We start from the raw sequence: 17786 nt of genomic DNA, 5'->3' as shown, positions 1-17786 counted from the left end.
CGTGTCCGGGACAACAACCCTCAGTGGGGTGTGACTTCATTCATATACTACCGTCAACCTCCTCAGTTCTCCACGGGCTGGGCACACTTGCCTTTTGGGGATGTCAAAAGTTGAGTGAGTTTGGCTTATCGCTCCCTGACTCTTTAGCTGACAAATCACCTTACGAACGGGGAGTGAGGAATCTATGCAGGTGCAGTACTGCGGTCTGTGCAATGTTTTTGTAGCAACTGGTACCTGTTGCTTTTCCACTTGCACTTTTGAAAGAATCCGAGAAAGATGTTTAGCAGACAGAGTTATAAATGTTGGACCGACTCAGCTCCGTTAGGAAACGATAAATGAACTTCTTTTATTGAACAAACCTTACGCACTTTTGCACTGTGCAGAACTTTGTAAACTGCACTTCCTCACATGAAGCGCAGCAGCAAATGAAATCAAGCACGACTTCTAAAATGAAGGATCACATCACGAACACTGGAAATACCAGCAAAGCTTCTACATGAAGCACATACTTTATATATTAACTTATAGTTTACTTAAACCTCCTAGGAGGTTTCTGGAATGTACAGAGGATAACTTTCTGATGCAGTTGATGAGAGAGCCGTCAAGAGGATCTGCCTCACTAGACCTGCTGTTCACAGAGGTCTGGTGGGAGATGTGGAGGTCAGAGGCTGTATTGGACAGAGTGATCGTGAAATGGTGGAGCCAGGAGCGGGAACGGCGCAACTGCTACCTTGGAATTCTGGAGGGTGGACTTTGGATTATTCAGAAGAATAGTAGGGTAAATCTCCTGGGTTTCAGTCTTATAGAGTAAAGGGGTCCAAGATGGCTGGTCACTCCTCAAGAAGAAGTCTTAAAGGCACAGGAGCTGGCTGTCCTTCGGAGATGCAAAATGAGCCAGCAGGGAAGAAGACTGGCGTGATGAATAGGGAGCTATTCTTGAGACTCCAGGAGCAAAAGAGAATCTATCTCCTGTGGAAGAAGGGGATGGGTGACTCAGAAAAAGAAGAGAGAAGTTGTTAAGATGTGTAGAGAGAAAATCAGAAAGGCAAAAGCCCGGCTTGAACTCAACCTGGCCGCTGGGGTAAAAAGGAACAAGAAACTCTTTTACAAATACAGTAACAGTAAGAGGAAGACTAAGGAGAATCTCCATTCTTTACTGGATGAGGCTGGGATGTGACCACTGAGGAAAGGAAAAAGGCAGATGTTCTGAATGCCTTCTTCATGGCTGTCTTTAAAGGTCAGACCAGTTATCCTCAGAGAACTCTGCTCTCTGACCTGGTAGTATCAACTGAAGTGCCGACTGAACCCCCCCTGATTTAGGAGGACACAGTTAGAGACCTGCTACTCCAGCTGGACTGTTCTAAGTCCATGGAGCTGGACAAGATTCACCCGAGAGCGTTGATGGAACTGGCGGAGGCCGAGCCACTTGCCATTGTCTGTCAGCGCTCCTTGTTGACTGCTGAGGTCCCAGGAAACCGCAAGCTTGCAGACATGATTCCCGTCTACAGTCACGGTTTTAAGGAGGGTCCGGGGAACTACAGGCCTGTTAGCCTGACCTTGGTGCCAGGGAAGTATAGACTGGACTGTCGTGGTGGAAATCACGCGGCATGTGCGGGACGACCAGGGGATCGGGTCTAGCTGGCACGGGTTTGTGCAAGGCAGGTCCTGCTAGACCAACCTGATCTTGTATGATCTAGTGACCCACCTGGGAGATGAGGGAAAGGCTGCTGATGTAGTCCACCTAGACTTCAGCAAAGCCTTTGACACTGTCTCCCACAGTATTCTCCTGCAGAAGCGGGCAGCCTGTGGCAGGTACACTCTTGACTGGATAAGAAACTGGCTGGAAGGCTGGGCCCAGAGAGTGGTAGTGAGAGCTAAATCCAGCTGGCTACCTGTCAGGAGTAGCGTCCCCCAGGGGTCGGTGCTGAGGCCTGTCCTCTTCAATACCTTTATTGATGACCTGGATGAGGGCATTGAGTGCCCCCTCAGTAAGTTTGCAGATGACACCGAGTTGGGTGGAAGTGTCGATCTGCCTGGGGGTAGTGAGGCCCTGCAGAGGGATCTGGACAGGCTGAAAAGCTGGGCTGAAGCCAATGGGATGAGTTTCAACAAGGCCAAATGCCCAGTCCTGCACTTTGGCCGCAACAACCCCAGGCGACATACAGGCTTGGGGCAGAGTGGCTGGAAGACTGTGTAAAGGAAATGGACCTGGGGGTATTAATTGATGCTGAGCTGAACATGAACCTGCAGTGTGACCAGGTGGCCAAGAAGGCCAATGGCATCCTGGCTTGCATCAGGAACCGTGTGGCCAGCAGGAACAGGGAAGTGACTGTCCCCTGTACTCGGCTCCGGTGAGGCTGCGCCTCCAGTACTGCATCCAGTTTGGGGCTCTCCCTGCAAGAAAGACATTGAGGCCCTGGAGCGGGTTCGAAGAAGGGTGACAAAGCCGGTGAGAGGTCTGGAGCACAGGCCTTATGAGGAGCCGCTGAAGGAGCTGGGATCGTTCAGTCTGGAGAAGAGGAGGCTCAGGGGAGACCTCGTTGCTCTTTATAACTGAAGGGAGGTTGCAGTGAGCTGGGGGTCCGTCTCTTCTGTCACGTAACTGGTGATAGAACTAAAGGGAACAGCTTCAAGCTGCACCAGGAGAGATTTAGGCTGGACGTTAGGAAATAGTACTTTTCTGAAACAGTGGTCAGGCACTGGAATTGGCTGCCTGGGCAGGTGGTGGAGTCACCGACCCTGGAGGTGTTCAAACAACATTTGGATTTTGTGTTGAGGGACGTGGTTTTGTGAGAAGTATTGGTGAGAGGTGGATGGTTGGACTGGATGATCTTGAAGGTCTTTTCCAGCGTTGATGTTTTGGTGATTCTGTGATTATTATTCCTTGTTGATGAGCAGACGCCAAAAAGGTAAGTGGTTTCATGTCCTATTTTGAAAAACTCTTCTTACTTTCCGTGTGACGTGAATGTCTTATATGCTATGGTTTCCCTTTCCCAAAGTTATCTGTTACCTCTCTTAACCTCAGCAAAGTTATATCCCTCCATCTGAACACAAATCAGAACATATGATTTTGGAGACTCAGTAATTAGGAAATTACAATATTATGAATAGGCAGAGGAATCATAATTAATTACTGCTCTGTGTATCTTTAAAGGTGTTATGAACTTTTTGGTGAAGAATGAGATCTCAGGCTTGTTCCACTGTTACACTGGGATGGAATCCGCTCCCCACGCCCTCACCTAGAGGTTCAGGGGCCTTGCAGACGCTTGTATTTCCAAGTATTTTAAGTTAAAATAAGGAAAATAATAAATGAAGTTAAAATAAATTAATAAAAACCAACCAACCAACAAACAAATACAGTTAAACTAAAATAAAATAAATACAATTTCATGAGTTTAGAGAAAGTGAAAGCATTCTGTCAGCCCCCAGCTCCATAATCTTTGAAAAGGCTTCTACACCGTTCTATCGGTACTTCCTTTCCCTTGCTTAACAGTTCCATACACTTATATCAGAAACCTAATTTGCCTGCACTAGGATTTCAAAGAAGTTGAAAGATGTTAATTTTGAAGTGATAAAATGCAGCATACTCGAGAGGAAGAGAGAATGATCCAACCGTAGCTCCTTCTCTGCCAAATAAACTCCTGAGTACTTTACAAAACATGCTGGTAGATAGCATGTGCCTTCAGGCTCAAAATAATCCTGACAAACTAAACTTCACCATGTCTAGATCTGTTTAGGCACAATATTTCATCACTCTAAAACTGCATATTCAATATTTTATGCAGATGACTAAGTTATAGTTTTGCTGTAGTAATGTAATACCTTGTTCACTGAATTAGAGCACCCAGACCTTTTCAGTTTGTTTAATTCTCCGATTTTCCTCAGGGAAATCAGGAGGATCGCTGTGTTTATATAAACTGTCCAAATCCAAGTTTCGAATTAATGATTCCATTATCAGACAAAGGCAGACCCAACGCGTTTTCCAGATGGCTTCAAGCACCAATTTTCTGAGATTTTCCAGGAAACCCGAACTTCAGGGTGAGATTGCCAGAGAAAAAAATACTATTGTGAGTTTGGGACATCCCCCAGCTGCACTGTCACCTTGGTCCAGGTAAGGCCTGACTTCCCAAACGCCGTGCGTACTGCTGGATGTAGCGGGATTCAGACAGCATTCACGTGTGCCGTCGGGCCGTGCACACTGCTTGTCTCAAACCTTGCCTCAAAATCAGGCTAGAAAACAATTTACAGAAAGAAGGCAGATATCCCACTCACCTCATACAATAAAGGCATTAAAACATACATATTATCCAGAAGCTCTCATTAGCATCGCTGGCCAATTCTGGTTCGGTTTTTGTATGAGCAGAAGTGTGGAATTCCAGGGAAAGAGCTTCTGATGATGGTACCACGATAGCTGGTCGCAGAACTGTTAGCCGGGTAACAAATCCGTCGCCCTCAAAGAGAAACGGTCTGTGGCTGGAACAGGAGGCAGATTCTCTCATACCACGTCCTCAGTTCCTGAATACTTAGTCACCGTGCTTTTGCCACAGTTTTGTTACACACAGACAAATGGACATTTGTGCAATCCTTTTGGCCTGACAAATATTTGATGGCGGGGTGATTAATGCCTTATCCTTGGTATATTACTAGTTACCTTATAATTTTTTCTTCTTACTCAAATCTATCCATCTGCCTGACAGTCTGCCCAGAATGCCTTATGAAAACAGTCAAATAAAATTAAAACAGCACGGGGAGGGAAAGGGTACAGAGAAGAATGCTTAGCAGGGGAGCTAAGCGTCAGGTAATAGTTTGACTCGTTCTTCACAAAAGCTGAGCAGAATATGGCAGCCTTAATGTCAGCTGCCAACTTCAAGAAACCTAACACCTGTGAGAAGAAACTCTCCCTCCTAATTATACCTCGACATGGTCCTCTTTAACAGAGTCGGTATTTTGCCAGGAATAAACATCGCTATTTCTTTCCTAGGTAAGCTGCTTGGCTGTTTCAATTGTCTTTTAAACATTAAGGAGCTGGAAACATTCGTCACATCCTGTGCTGTTTACACAGCATCACACAGTCCCCTTTGAAACCATGACGCTTTACGAAAAGCTCGACACGCGGTTCCGTCCAAACATTTGCTACTGTATTTGCCAACCACAAACAAATTTCTGCAAACTCTGAGCAAAGCTTTAAAGGTTCTGACAGCCACCCAAAGTTGTGCTAGCACGACTGCCGAGGAAAGGTGGTGTCAAGACACTCGGCCTCCACCGCTACTACCTGGATGTGGGAAGAGACGTGAACGCAAAGCGCTCACTGCTCCGCACAGCACAGCTCTGGGCAAAGACTTGCTGCCCGGCCTCTACAACCCTGCTCTTCCAAAGCACTCGAGAGCGCAAAGAGCGCAAGGACAGTTAGAGAAAAGTGTGAAAGGGTAACTTACGTTGTATAGAGAAACACTGGGAAAGGGCTGCTGTGGTTTCTTCAGTATTTTACACTGACGTTGGAAGAGAAGGCAGGCAAAATAGGACACCTACAGAAATCTCTCTTCAATTCTCTCTCTCTGTTCGTTTACTCTCCAGTCGCTGCACCTGAAGAAATGCAACAGTCAAAAGTTTATCCCCTGCTATTTCTGAGCAATGTGGCTGACTCTCCTTGACCAATGTACCGATCATGTAAAATCAGACAAAAGCAGGGGAGGCGAGAAGCAATCTAGCTTGAGCCTGAAACTTCTGAACTGGGCGTTTTCTGAAAAAGCTGCTCTTGTGTCAGAAGTTCCCATCGCCACGCTAACTTACAGAGCGTGGACTCATCCATCTGCTTTTCGTAAATTGCAAATTACAAGCGAAGCAGTGAACGAACACAGCCCGGTTTTCGCTGAACTCCCCAGGCACCGGCCTTACAAGTAACCCGAGGTACAAAGGCTTTGTGAACAGCCAGCCCACGCCGCTCTGCTCTCCGTCACGCGTGTGGCTGGGCTGGTGGGCTGGCTAACTCCCCAGGCATCCACCGGTTCTGCGAGCGGCACGCTGCCCAGGGATGTGCTGAGCGGCGCTCACCCCGGTGAAAAGAAATGAGCCTGCAGCATCCTTCCCAGCATGAACAGCCTTTTCGGAAAGGGAATTTAAAACAAACACGAGGTTAAATAAATAAAAAAAACAAACTGTGCATTACTTAAAACAGTTCAACAGTTTAGGAAGTCAATTAGAACAACCTGATGTTTATTAATAGCGAACAGAACGCAGGTGCCCGTACTTCAAACATTTCCAGGTGGGAAGGAAATGCACTGCGGGTTTTTTTGATTTGCTGTTGTATTTTCCTCTCAGAATTAGTGGAGAGCTGCCTGATGGAAAACCTCTGAGATGATCCTGCCCACTGATTACCACAATGAGCATTTTAATCAAAAGCATCATAAAGTGTCTAAAAGCACCCAGAGAAAGTTGGTGACTCCAAGCTCCTAAAGCCATGTTCACTCTCTATTTTCAGCTACTTAAAGGTCCTGATTAAACTCAAGTGCCAGAGGCTTGAGGGCTCGCACACCTTTTTTTTTTAGACAGTTCAAGGTCAGCAGTAAACTGCATTGTTTTTCTAACACAAACACCGAGGAAACTATTTCCCCCTTGTCTATATCAGATAAAGAAGTTTTGTGTTACTTGAAATCAGAAAATGTTATTTTTGTGTTCTTTTTCTTTAAAATATCATCTTGTATTTAGCCTTTCGTTTCACCCGAGGACTTCTGCAAGCTTTTCTACTGGGAACGATCTCACTCGGTTGAACACTGAGAACCTCCAAGGGAGGCAGCTTTCCTTAAAGCGTGAATCGGTGAGTCGTTAACAAAATAAAAACACCGCTGTAAACGGTCTGCCTCAAAATTCCAAGGCTTGTCACTTGCTCCATTTCTCTCTTTGCTTGATTATGCTCCTCTATCTGGACCTAGAACTGATGTGACTAGATTGGATTGATACTTATAAAATAATAATAATAAAATAACTAATTAGTATATGCAAAGGAGAAAACTCTGAACTAATTTTATTCATGTGTATTTTTGCCCATGCTGTTACAATTCCTTGCGATAACTGTAGAAGTCATTGAATAATTTCAATCGAATCTGATAGACTGCCAGAGTTCTCAAAGATATTATATTCCTACAGCTTTTGTGAAGACAGGCAGCCCTCCAAGATGAGTGAAATACAGTCTTGTGATCCAGTATAAAAGGCTACATATAAGCTCAGTTGTATTATTAGACACACAAACAAGAAGTACTTGAGAATAGATTTCATGGATACTAGTACTCAAATGCTACCACATAGCATTTGTACACAGTTGTACACCTTCAGCCTGCATTCAAGCTTTTTTTTTTTTTACTCTGTCCATGCAGAAACATCAAAAGATATCTTTTTGATACAGCAGTAAACGGGGCTTGTTAACAGTTGTGTTATTTTTCCTCTCACATAGTGATCAAGTAAAGTGAACTCACTCTTTCGGGTGTTACGAGCAGGGGCTGTAGGATTGGCCTGAGTGGCCGGAGTGGCTTCCCGGCACCGCCGAACGGCTGAAATCCACTGAGTCATCGCACGTAGCAAACTATTTCCCCCGTGCTCTCATTTGACAACACTAGAGGCTAAATAAAAATTTGGATCGGAATTTCTTTGTTCTGTAAAAAGCTTTCAGCTTTCAAGAGGGACGTGCTTTAAAATTAAGCCTTCTATAATTTGTAGCTTCTTTTAAGGCAAAGAGGGGGTTTTTATATCACAGAATAATCATGTTATCACAACGAGCTCACTACAGAGAGACTACTGTAAGCCTCTCACTACAAATATTGAAGTCCTTTCTTTAATCCACTCCCCCACAGCACTCTAAATTACCTCCCTCCATCCCCATCTAATGATGCGTCTTGAAACATGGAACAAGGAGAACAATTCCCAGACTAGATTGTGTGTAAAACCTTTATCGTGTCGTATATCTTCAAGTTATTAATCATCCTCCATTTCCAACATTGGTTTCACGGCAAGTAGATTAGTTTATTAACTTCTGTACTTTGATAATCCTGGATGCAGCTGTTTTGACGTTCCTTTACTGGAGGCTATTTATTTATCCTATTTAAACAATCACTCACAGGTTATGCAGTGAGAAGCTCTGGTTTAGAGAATATCATCTTGTAATATATATACGCTTAATTTTTTTCTACTTGGTTGGCCATAAAAGTATTATAAAGTTTACATAAAAGTATGCAAGTCATGGCATTTTCTCACTAAGTTCTCCCACATTTCCTGTTTTCTTAACTTTCTTGAGATTGAATGCATTTCTTATTATTCCAATGACCCGCATTCTGTGCTGCTGGTACCTGTGCCTGCCGTTACCAAACCGCGCAAAGATCGCCTTTCTCCTTCTGTCAGTTACTCTCGTATACATCCGAGCTTTGTGATAATCACAGGCCCTTTTTGGGGGGGAAGTTCCTATTCCCTATAGTTCTTGTCTGTTTTTATAGGCGTTTTTAACCAAATAAAAAACCTAAAAAAAAAAAAACTGCAATACCTAACGCTTTGTTGACTTTAAAACGGAGTCAGAACAGAAGCCACTCCTTTGATCAGTTCTCATTCATTCATTAATTTAGATTCTATAGAAATCAGGCGAGGAAAAGAGGGACTCACATTTACAAGGAAACCAACAGCATTCTTCCTGTTATTCGGCAGTAAGTCATCTTCCCTGACAATTAGGAGCAGATTCCCACTGTCCTAGTGTAGGTGTCCACACATCATCATTTCCATACAAGCTCGTCCACTCAACTTCTCCAGTTGAACAAATGATGTCCTGAAAAAGGTACAGGTCTTTTGCTAGGTGTGGACATAAGAAAGGGAATTCAGATCTCAGAATCAAAACACAAAGATAAGCTGCATTCAGTAAAAAGGTTTAGTCAGATAACTCAGCAGACTGTTTTAAACAGTTTACTCATTTGCAATGGCTGCAAGCACCCAATAGATCAGCACAAATTCCAGACCCTGACTCTTGGCCAGTCCCCTGTTGCCTGCCTTGAATACAGATCTGTTGTGGAGGCAGTGTGTGCCTGCTGGCCCATGTCAAGACTGTCTTTCTCAACTCCCGGAAAATCAGAAACCCCTTTCCTCCTTTTTCACTTTCACGAGGCTCCTTTCTCCCAGCACTACCTACCTGACTGACTCAACTCTGCTTACCCACACTCCCGAAACAATTATTCTGGGGAGTTAATAGCGTAAGGAACTAACAGAGCCTTCTGGAAGTAGCCTTCCGCTTAAAACTGATTATGCCTGCTTTCTCAAACAGATGAGGGTAATTAAAGAAAAAAGGGTATGAGTTCTGCGGCCACTGACTGGGCAAACGCGAGGCAGAAGACAAGGGATTCTGCTGAATGAGTCAGTGTTTCTAGCCTTCCGAGTTTAGGTGCTAAGGACAAAATGGAATAGTTCTGAGTAGCAAAGATGGTCTTTGAAATTGTAGCTTGCTCCTCTTGGGACAATGCCTCCAAATGCAAAATTGTCATACAAATTTGCATGCTAAGGCAGATTTGTAACAAATGCAGTAAAACAAAATTAAGAATGTTTATATAAAAGGCCATTTTCATTTATTCTGATCATTAACAAATGTTCTTCTCAGGTTTCAATCTGGAAAGTCTTACGTAGACGAAGAGCAATTTGCAAATGATGTTTTAAACCTGTACTGTTTGTCACAACTGGGTTCCACTCAGTCACTTCCTGACTGTGTTAAACGTAATGGCAAAACGTGCTCTGATTAAATAACTAAGCGCTTGGCAACCTCAATATGCAGCTTATCTGACAACTCCCCAGAAGCCTGGAAAACTTTTATCCTCTTTTTTTTTACTTTCTTCTCTTTCAACCAAGGAATTATTTTCAACAATGCAATTATAGAGAACACAAGAAATGAGGAACAAAAATTTTGAAGCAATAGAAAAAAAATGTACTTTATATAACTATGTTAGCAACTCAGATATTTGTATATTCAGCATCCCAATCATTTGTAATTAACTGTGGTCCTCCCATCGTGGTAATTTACCACAGATAAAAATAGCCACGAGTAGGAAAGAATTGCTCTTCAGCTACTGTAAAGGAATGCGACTCTTACACTATGAAACATTTCCCCTAAACATACTATGAGCTCAAATGACAACAGGATATCAAATGCTATCAAACAGGGTATTTTTTCTGGGCCCGAACCTAGCCATACTCAGAAAACATTTTTGGTGGCTTAGATAAAATTAAATCCAAGTCCTAATAGTTACTTTTGTGAAATCAAAAGGCAGTGCGAGTTTTTGTGAAGCAGAGACTTGTCTACCTTGGCCCATCTCTACAACCAAGTGATAAAACTCTGCTGCTTCACAAGCAGTTTATCAATTGCATCAGACAGTTTGTAACGCTTGGATTTTAAGGTGTATTTTTTCCTTTGTCTCCTCCCTGCCTCCCGTATCCTTTAGGAGTCTCAAAATAAGAATCGTGACTGTGCAGGTCAGAATGACAACGTACTGCTTTCCATAAATGTAATTTCCTGACGACAGATTACAGCTTCTTGTAAGCGTGGATTGACCGCAATCCACGTAAGGATTCCTCTGCTGCCACCTGCTCCTCAGTCAGGTTTACCTGAACTGATACTCCAAAAGGGCAGATGAGGATCTGAAGTTATGCCCTGCTAGTCTCTTACTACTTAGTGGCGAGGCGCTTCGTACCTGGATGCCCTGAAGAAAATGCTTGCATCTATTTTCTCAGTTTAAAGCATTTCACTTCTTCCCTTTGCCTCCATTTCCCCCTTCCTGGTGATGTAGGTTTTTAATAGTCTTGCTATCTCATACATGACCTAGTTCCAGGTTCTGCTTACATTGATGCCTCTTGTCTCTTTCCTCTGGCATTCTGGTGTCCTACACTCCACAGAACGTCATCTCACAGAGCTTTCCGGGAGCACCACGCCAATAGCCTTCCTTTCCACAGCCTGCTTTTTCCTCAAGATCAGTTTTGAGAGGCTGAACTTCTGACCAGTTGTGATTAATGGGTATCGCCTAGACGTGACAAATATTCTGATCCCGAAAGCATTTGAGCTTCATACGTTAAAGAAACTGAAGTGTGAGCTTTGCAGCATGCTCTGCAAGTTGACTACTCTGACTTATACGCGTATACTATATCATGAATGCAAAAATTTTACTATTTGAAAAAGCATTACACTTGTTTGATTTTATATTTGAGGGATTAGACAGCCGATTCAGTTTTTTGGTGCGACATTGAATTCGTGTAACTGGCATACAAACTGACAGTCTTACATTTTCCTCAAAGCTTATTGCTTCCCTCTTTCGTTATAAAATAGCGTCAGAAGTAAAATACGCTTTGTAGTGGTGCTACCCCAGATAAGGTGATTGGGCTCTTGCCCTTTGAAATTAGATGCTGTGATTAAAAGGAGAGGGGTACTGCTGGACCTTATTCTCACTAATAGAGAAGGGCTTGTCAGGGAAGTAAAGGTCGGGGGCAGCTTGGGTTGTAGCGACCACGAGATGGTGGAGTTAAAGATCCTGAGTGGAAGAAGTAAAGCAAAAAGTAGGATTGCTACCCTAGACTTCAGGAGAGCCAACTTTGATCTCTTCCGTGACCTACTTGGAGCTGTCTCATGGGCTAGGGTGTTAGAAGGTATGGGGGCCTGTGAGAGCTGGTCGGCATTTAAGCAGCTCTTCTTCCAAGCTCAGGATCAGTGCGTCCCTGTGAGGAAGAAATCGGGAAAAGGTGGCAGGAGACCTGCGTGGACGAGCAAGGAGCTCGTGCGCAAACTCAAAGGAAAGAAGAAGGCCCATGAAATGTGGAAAAAGGGTCTGAGCACTTGGGAAGAATACAGAAATGTTGTCAGGGCCTGCAGGGATGCGACGAGGAAGGCTAAAGCCCGCCTGGAATTAAGTCTGGCGAAGGGGATAAAGGATAATAAAAAAGGATTTTTAAGTACGTTAACAGAAAAAGGAAGACTACAGAGAATGTGGCTCCCCTGCTAAGTGACGGGGGTGTTCTGGTAACGGGGGATGCTGAGAAGGCGGAGATACTGAATGCCGCCTTTGCTTCTGTCTTCAGTGAAAAAGCTCCCTCTCAGGAATCCGAGACCCTGGAGGTTAGTGAGAGGATCTGGGGAATGGAAGACCTCCCTTCAGTCAGGGAAGAGGTGGTCCGGGAGCACCTAGGCAACCCCAATGTTCACAAATCCATGGGACCCGATGGGATTCATCCATGGGAGCTGAGGGAGCTGGCAGAGGTGATTGCTGAACCGCTTTCAGTCATCTTTGAGAGGTCTTGGAGGATGGGGGAGGTGCCTGAAGACTGGAGGATAGCCAATGTCACTCTGGTCTTCAAAAAGGGCAAGAAGGAAGACCCAGGCAATTATAGGCCAGTCAGCCTCACCTCTGTCCCTGGAAAGGTGATGGAACAGCTGGTGCTGGATGTCATCTCCGTGGTTGTGCTTGACCAATCTGGTAGCCTTCTATGATGTTGTCTCTGGCTAGGTGAATGGGGGGAGAGCAGTGGATGTAGTCTACCTTGATTTCAGCAAGGCTTTTGGTACTGTCCCCCTCGACATCCTTATAACAAAGCTGAGGAAGTGTGGGATAGATGAGTGGACCGTGAGGTGGGTTAAAAACTGGCTGACTGGCAGAGCGCAGAGGGTGGTCGTCGGCGGTGCAGAGTCTGGTTGGAGGCCTGTAACCAGCGGTGTTCCTCAGGGGTCTGTGCTGGGTCCGATCTCGTTCAACATCTTCATCAATGACCTTGATGAGGGGATAATGGCCACCCTCAGCAAGTTTGCTGATGATACGAAGCTGGGAGGATTGGCTGACACACCTGAAGGCCGTGCTGCCATTCAGTGAGACCTGGACAGGCTGGAGAGCTGGGCAGAAAAAAACCGGATGAGGTTCAACAAAAGCAAGTGTGGAGTCTTGCATCTGGGGAGGAATAATTGCATGCACCAGTACAGGTTGGGGGATGACCTGCTGGAGGGGAGCTCTGCGGAGAGGGACCTGGGTGTCCTGGTGGATGACAGGTTGGCCATGAGCCTGTGATTCTGTAAGCCAGCAGTGTGCCTTTGTGGCCAAGAGGGCCAATGGCATCCTGGGGTGCATTAAAAAGAGCGAGGCCAGCAGGTCGAGGGAGGTGATCCTCCCCCTCTACTCTGCCCTGGTGAGGCCTCATCTGGAGTACTGCGTCCAGTTCTGGGCTCCCCAGTACAAAAAAAGACAGGGATCTCTTGGAAGGAGTCCAGCGGAGGGCCACGAAGATGGTGAAGGGCCTGGAGCATCTCCCCTATGAAGAAAGGCTGAGTGAACTGGGTCTGTTTAGCCTTGAGAAAAGAAGACTGAGAGGGGACCTGATCCAGGTCTATAAATATCTAAGGTGTGGGGGGCAGAATGGTGAGGACGGACTCTTTTCAGTGGTGAGTGGAGACGGGACAAGGGGAAACGGCCAGAAACTGCAGCATAGGAAGTTCTGCACAAATGTGTGCAAGAACTTCTTTACAGTGAGGTGACGGAGCACTGGAACAGGCTGCCCAGGGAGGTCGTGGAGCCTCCTTCTCTGGAGATGTTCAAGACCTGCCTGGATGCCTACCTGTGCGACCTGCTGTAGGGAACCTGCTTTGGCAAGGGGGTTGGACTCGATGATCTCTGGAGGTCCCTTCCAACCCCTACAATTCTGTGATTCTGTGATATTGCCCTATTTCCTTTTTCTCTATCTTATAAGTAATTTTATCTCAACACATGAGTTCAACTTTTTTTTCTTTTGTTTTGTTTTGTTTTTTAATTTTCTCCCTCATCTCATTGGGAAGGGGGAGGGGAGTGAGCGAAAGACTCCATGGTGCTGAGCCACCTGTTGTGTTAAACCACAACAGTACGGTACTACTCAAATCTATATCCTAGAAAGATGAAGAACAGAAAGCCATACCAGCTGCTCAGGGCACCTGCTTCAAATGATCTTGCTTGCCTGAATGTCAGAAGATGAACATCTTTTGTAAGCAGTTATCTATTCTCATTGCCCAATCATACATCTTGTTTTGTCTGTGATACTACTTTTCCCCAACTGTACTGGCTTTTTTTAGGCAAAATATCAAATAAAGCCAACAGCATATTTAATACCACAGCACTGGTTTGTTTGTTTGTTTTTCCAGTATTTTATTTTTTTCTTTATTTTTTCTTATAGAATTAAACTGCTGGCAACCCATGTTAGCAGCTAAATTAAAGCAAAGAAGTCTAAGCAATAGGTACTCTTACTAGAGACTCAGCCTCACTAATTAACTTCAGAGTTAATAGACTCCAGATTCTTCAACCTGTGGAAATGCAACTTACTAACTTTAAGAGGAAGTATGATTTTTGTTTAAGTGTATCTATAAATAAAGACTTCATACTGCAACATAAACTACTCCGTTGCATGACAGAAGTTGTGTCTTGAAAAGAAACAGGCAGAATTTTGCGCAAAGGACCAGTGTGGATTATTTTCTTTCCTAACTGCAACTCAGAAACGCTTTTTCCCTTATCACACTTAGCACTGGAGAAGACAGCTGCATCTGTCAGGCGCCTCTTTCTGCCAGAATTGTAACCTGCCTCCTCTAGCTAGTAAGAGGTCTGTCAGTCAGGAAATGGTGATGCAAAGATACCGTCAGGAAGGAAATGAAAAAGAGGAGCTTTGCTACAGTAGGATTTTGCTTTTAGTAATTAAAAGTAACAAATTCCAAACCGGCTCATAGCAATTTTCCATCTAACGACAAAAGTAAAGACAAGGAGAACAATACGTGGTACAGTTAACTGCCAAAAGAAATACAGGAACACACCCTCCTGTGAATTGCAAAATAGGAAAAATTGAGGGATTGATAGTTTCAGCAAGGCCAGGTAAAAAGATAAATCCTCAGTAGTTCTTCCCCAAACAGTGAAAAAGCCCTGTGAAAACAAGACAGAAACGTAGAACCTAGAAGAAAATGAGACCTGAGATAATTGATTCAGGGGTCTACTCACTGATTTCTTTAGCGCGTTTCCTCTGGTTCTGAGCAGCCCAGTGTTCTGAGGGAACACTGAGCAGTTTGGCGTATCAGTAGGGGGGAGGGACAAAATGGTAACAAATGGTTGTTCCTTTTACCTTGGCTGTAAATCTGAGCTCAACACAGCACACTGCATCAATTCCAAACAACTGCAGACAGATATACAGCATACTGCTTGCCCTGACCAAGTCACAGAGAAGCAGATTAAAAATAAGACTCTCTGGCAAGAGGTAAAAATACTCAGATTTGTTGCAAATACCAGTCCAGATTTAAGGAGGTCTGAATTGTCTGAATTCTCCTAATTCTGGAAAAACACCACTACTGGCTTGACAGAGTAAGTCTGCCACACATCCCGAACAGCCCACCAGCAGGTGAAGCTGTTTATGAAGTATTTTTAAAGAGCAGTATGGCAAAAGAAGGCTATTCACTGGAGTAAAAAATAATTTTCAAATCAGTTCAAATTGAATCTTTTGTATGGGCAGTGTGGCAGCTGTATCATGGTGGATTTTAGGGTGAGAAATACCAAGGAAGTACAGTTTCTGCCATCTGAACCACCCAAGAACATAAATCTTAAAGGAGACAATCCAGTCACCGATGCCACAACTGCTTTTCTTTAACTCCAGCAAATCGGGTAGCAGATCACAAAACGTATGGGTTGTTTCACTTCGTTTTTAGCATTAAAATACTACAGGTTATGAGAGGCTCCTAGCAGGAAAGATGACAATTGACAACAACTCCCCTTTTTCTTGGATTCATACCAAAAGGAACCACACTAAGCCACCAGAAATCACAAACCACACAGACCCCAAAATCTGCCTTTCTGCCACAGGGACTTAAACTTAGCACTGCCCAAACAGCAAGACCAGGCACGTGAACTGAGAGACTCACTAAAGAGACCATTTGCCCTTTTGCGTAGGACGCTTTTTCTCAGTCACTCTGGAGTTCCCTGGCAGAGAAGGCAGACATACTCAGCGCTGACATTATGTAGCCATCAGCATTCATTATGAATAGTTTGGCATCAACCACATTATTCTTTTTTCTTCCTCAAGCTGAAAGTACACTTATTTTTCCTATGTGGAACTGTTTGCCTATGTCTATGTCTGGCTGACTTGATCATCACAAGGAATGAAAGCAGGATGTTTGTACCAAAATAGCATAAAAAACACTAGCGTTTATACTTCAATCTCTGATCATTATTTAACCAACATCAGTTGTGATTTAGAAAAAAAAAAGAGAAAAAATTCTGAATCCACTTAAAGAGATAAAAAAAATACACGCACACACACACATACATATATAGGTGATTCAGTACAAGTGACGAAGTAGAGACAGGCAGGAAAATCTAGATTGTTTTTTCAAAGCATTAACCACTATGATTGTTACCTCCACCAATGAAACAGAACAGGCTCTCTGGTGTTGGATCTCTAGAAGGCAATGCTCTCAAGACAGGGACTGTAAACACAAAGCTGGCATTCCCCACAGCAATAGATCCCCCACAACAATGGGGGGAATGTGGGGGAATCCCCCCACAGCAATTCCCCACAACAGTGCCCACAGCAATAGATCCAATTACTTAACCAACAAGCATTAAAAAGCAAATCCAGCATGTAAGGCTCCTACTGCGTTGTGAATTAAAAAAAAATGTATCTGTAGATATACAGATGAGAGAACAGCACCCCTGCTACTACTCTATCCTATACATGCTCTGATTCCTCACGTTTACTTAGACATTTTGTTTTCTTAATCTTTCATCTTCCTTTTTCTTTTTCTCTAGTGTTTGCCTGTTTGGAAACCCTTCACTCTGACTCAAAACAGAACAGTTATTTGAACTGATGATAGAATGATACAAGGCAAAAGTCAAAACAAAAGCAAGCAATATGTAGCTGACACCGCAGCCGTAGGTACACTCCAGGAACTGAATCTGGCTGCAATTGCATCTCAATGAAAACCTCTTCACAAGTAGTCACTTTCCTTTCCTCTGACCCACTGTGTGGTGATTGGGTTTGCCTTCCACCCTGAAAGCCCTGAAGACCAGCACCAAACAGGGCACCTCTGCAGGCCCCCACATTTGCACCTCAGCTGCTACACTGCCAAGCAGGCCAGTGCTGGGTTGCTGTCACACAATACAGGGAAAATGTTGCCACCAAAATCCTCTATTACCGGTCTCCTGGATTGGCAGGAAGCAATATACAGCCTTCTCCAAAGACCCATGGTTTTTTTGTTCAAGTGGAAAGAACGCTGCTTGACAGCTTCAAAGTGACAGGAGGAAGTACCCTGATAAACACATACTTACACAGGTAGAGGAGCTCTGCTGGTCTGAATCACAGAATATCCCAAGTTGGAAGGGACCCACGAGGATCGAGTCTAACTTCTGGATCTGAAGGTGAGGCCAACATATGGCTCAACATGACTGCTAACAGGGAGGCTATTTAATGTCTACTTTGTGAACCAGTCTGTTTCCTTTACATAAAAAACACCTCAAGCAGACAAAACTAACCATGCAAGTGATTCTGCCCAAGAAAAATGCAATTGTACCACTTTTGCAGCGTTGCTAATTACGGACATTTTGCAGTGACCTACTAACACAGCTAGAGCCATTTGTTCCCCTATCAAAGAACTGTAAGAGACAGAAGGGACCTCTGGAGATCTCCCTGCTAAAGCAGGCTCCCTACAGTAGGTTGCACAGGAAAGCATCCAGGTGGATTTTGAGTATCTCCAGAGAAAGAAGGACACTCCATGAACTCTCTGGACAGCCTGTTCCAGT

The sequence above is a fragment of the Lagopus muta genome, chromosome 4 (assembly GCF_023343835.1).
Source record: "Lagopus muta isolate bLagMut1 chromosome 4, bLagMut1 primary, whole genome shotgun sequence".
NCBI classification, from domain to species: Eukaryota; Metazoa; Chordata; class Aves; order Galliformes; family Phasianidae; genus Lagopus; species Lagopus muta.
This window is presented reverse-complemented; position numbering follows the sequence as displayed.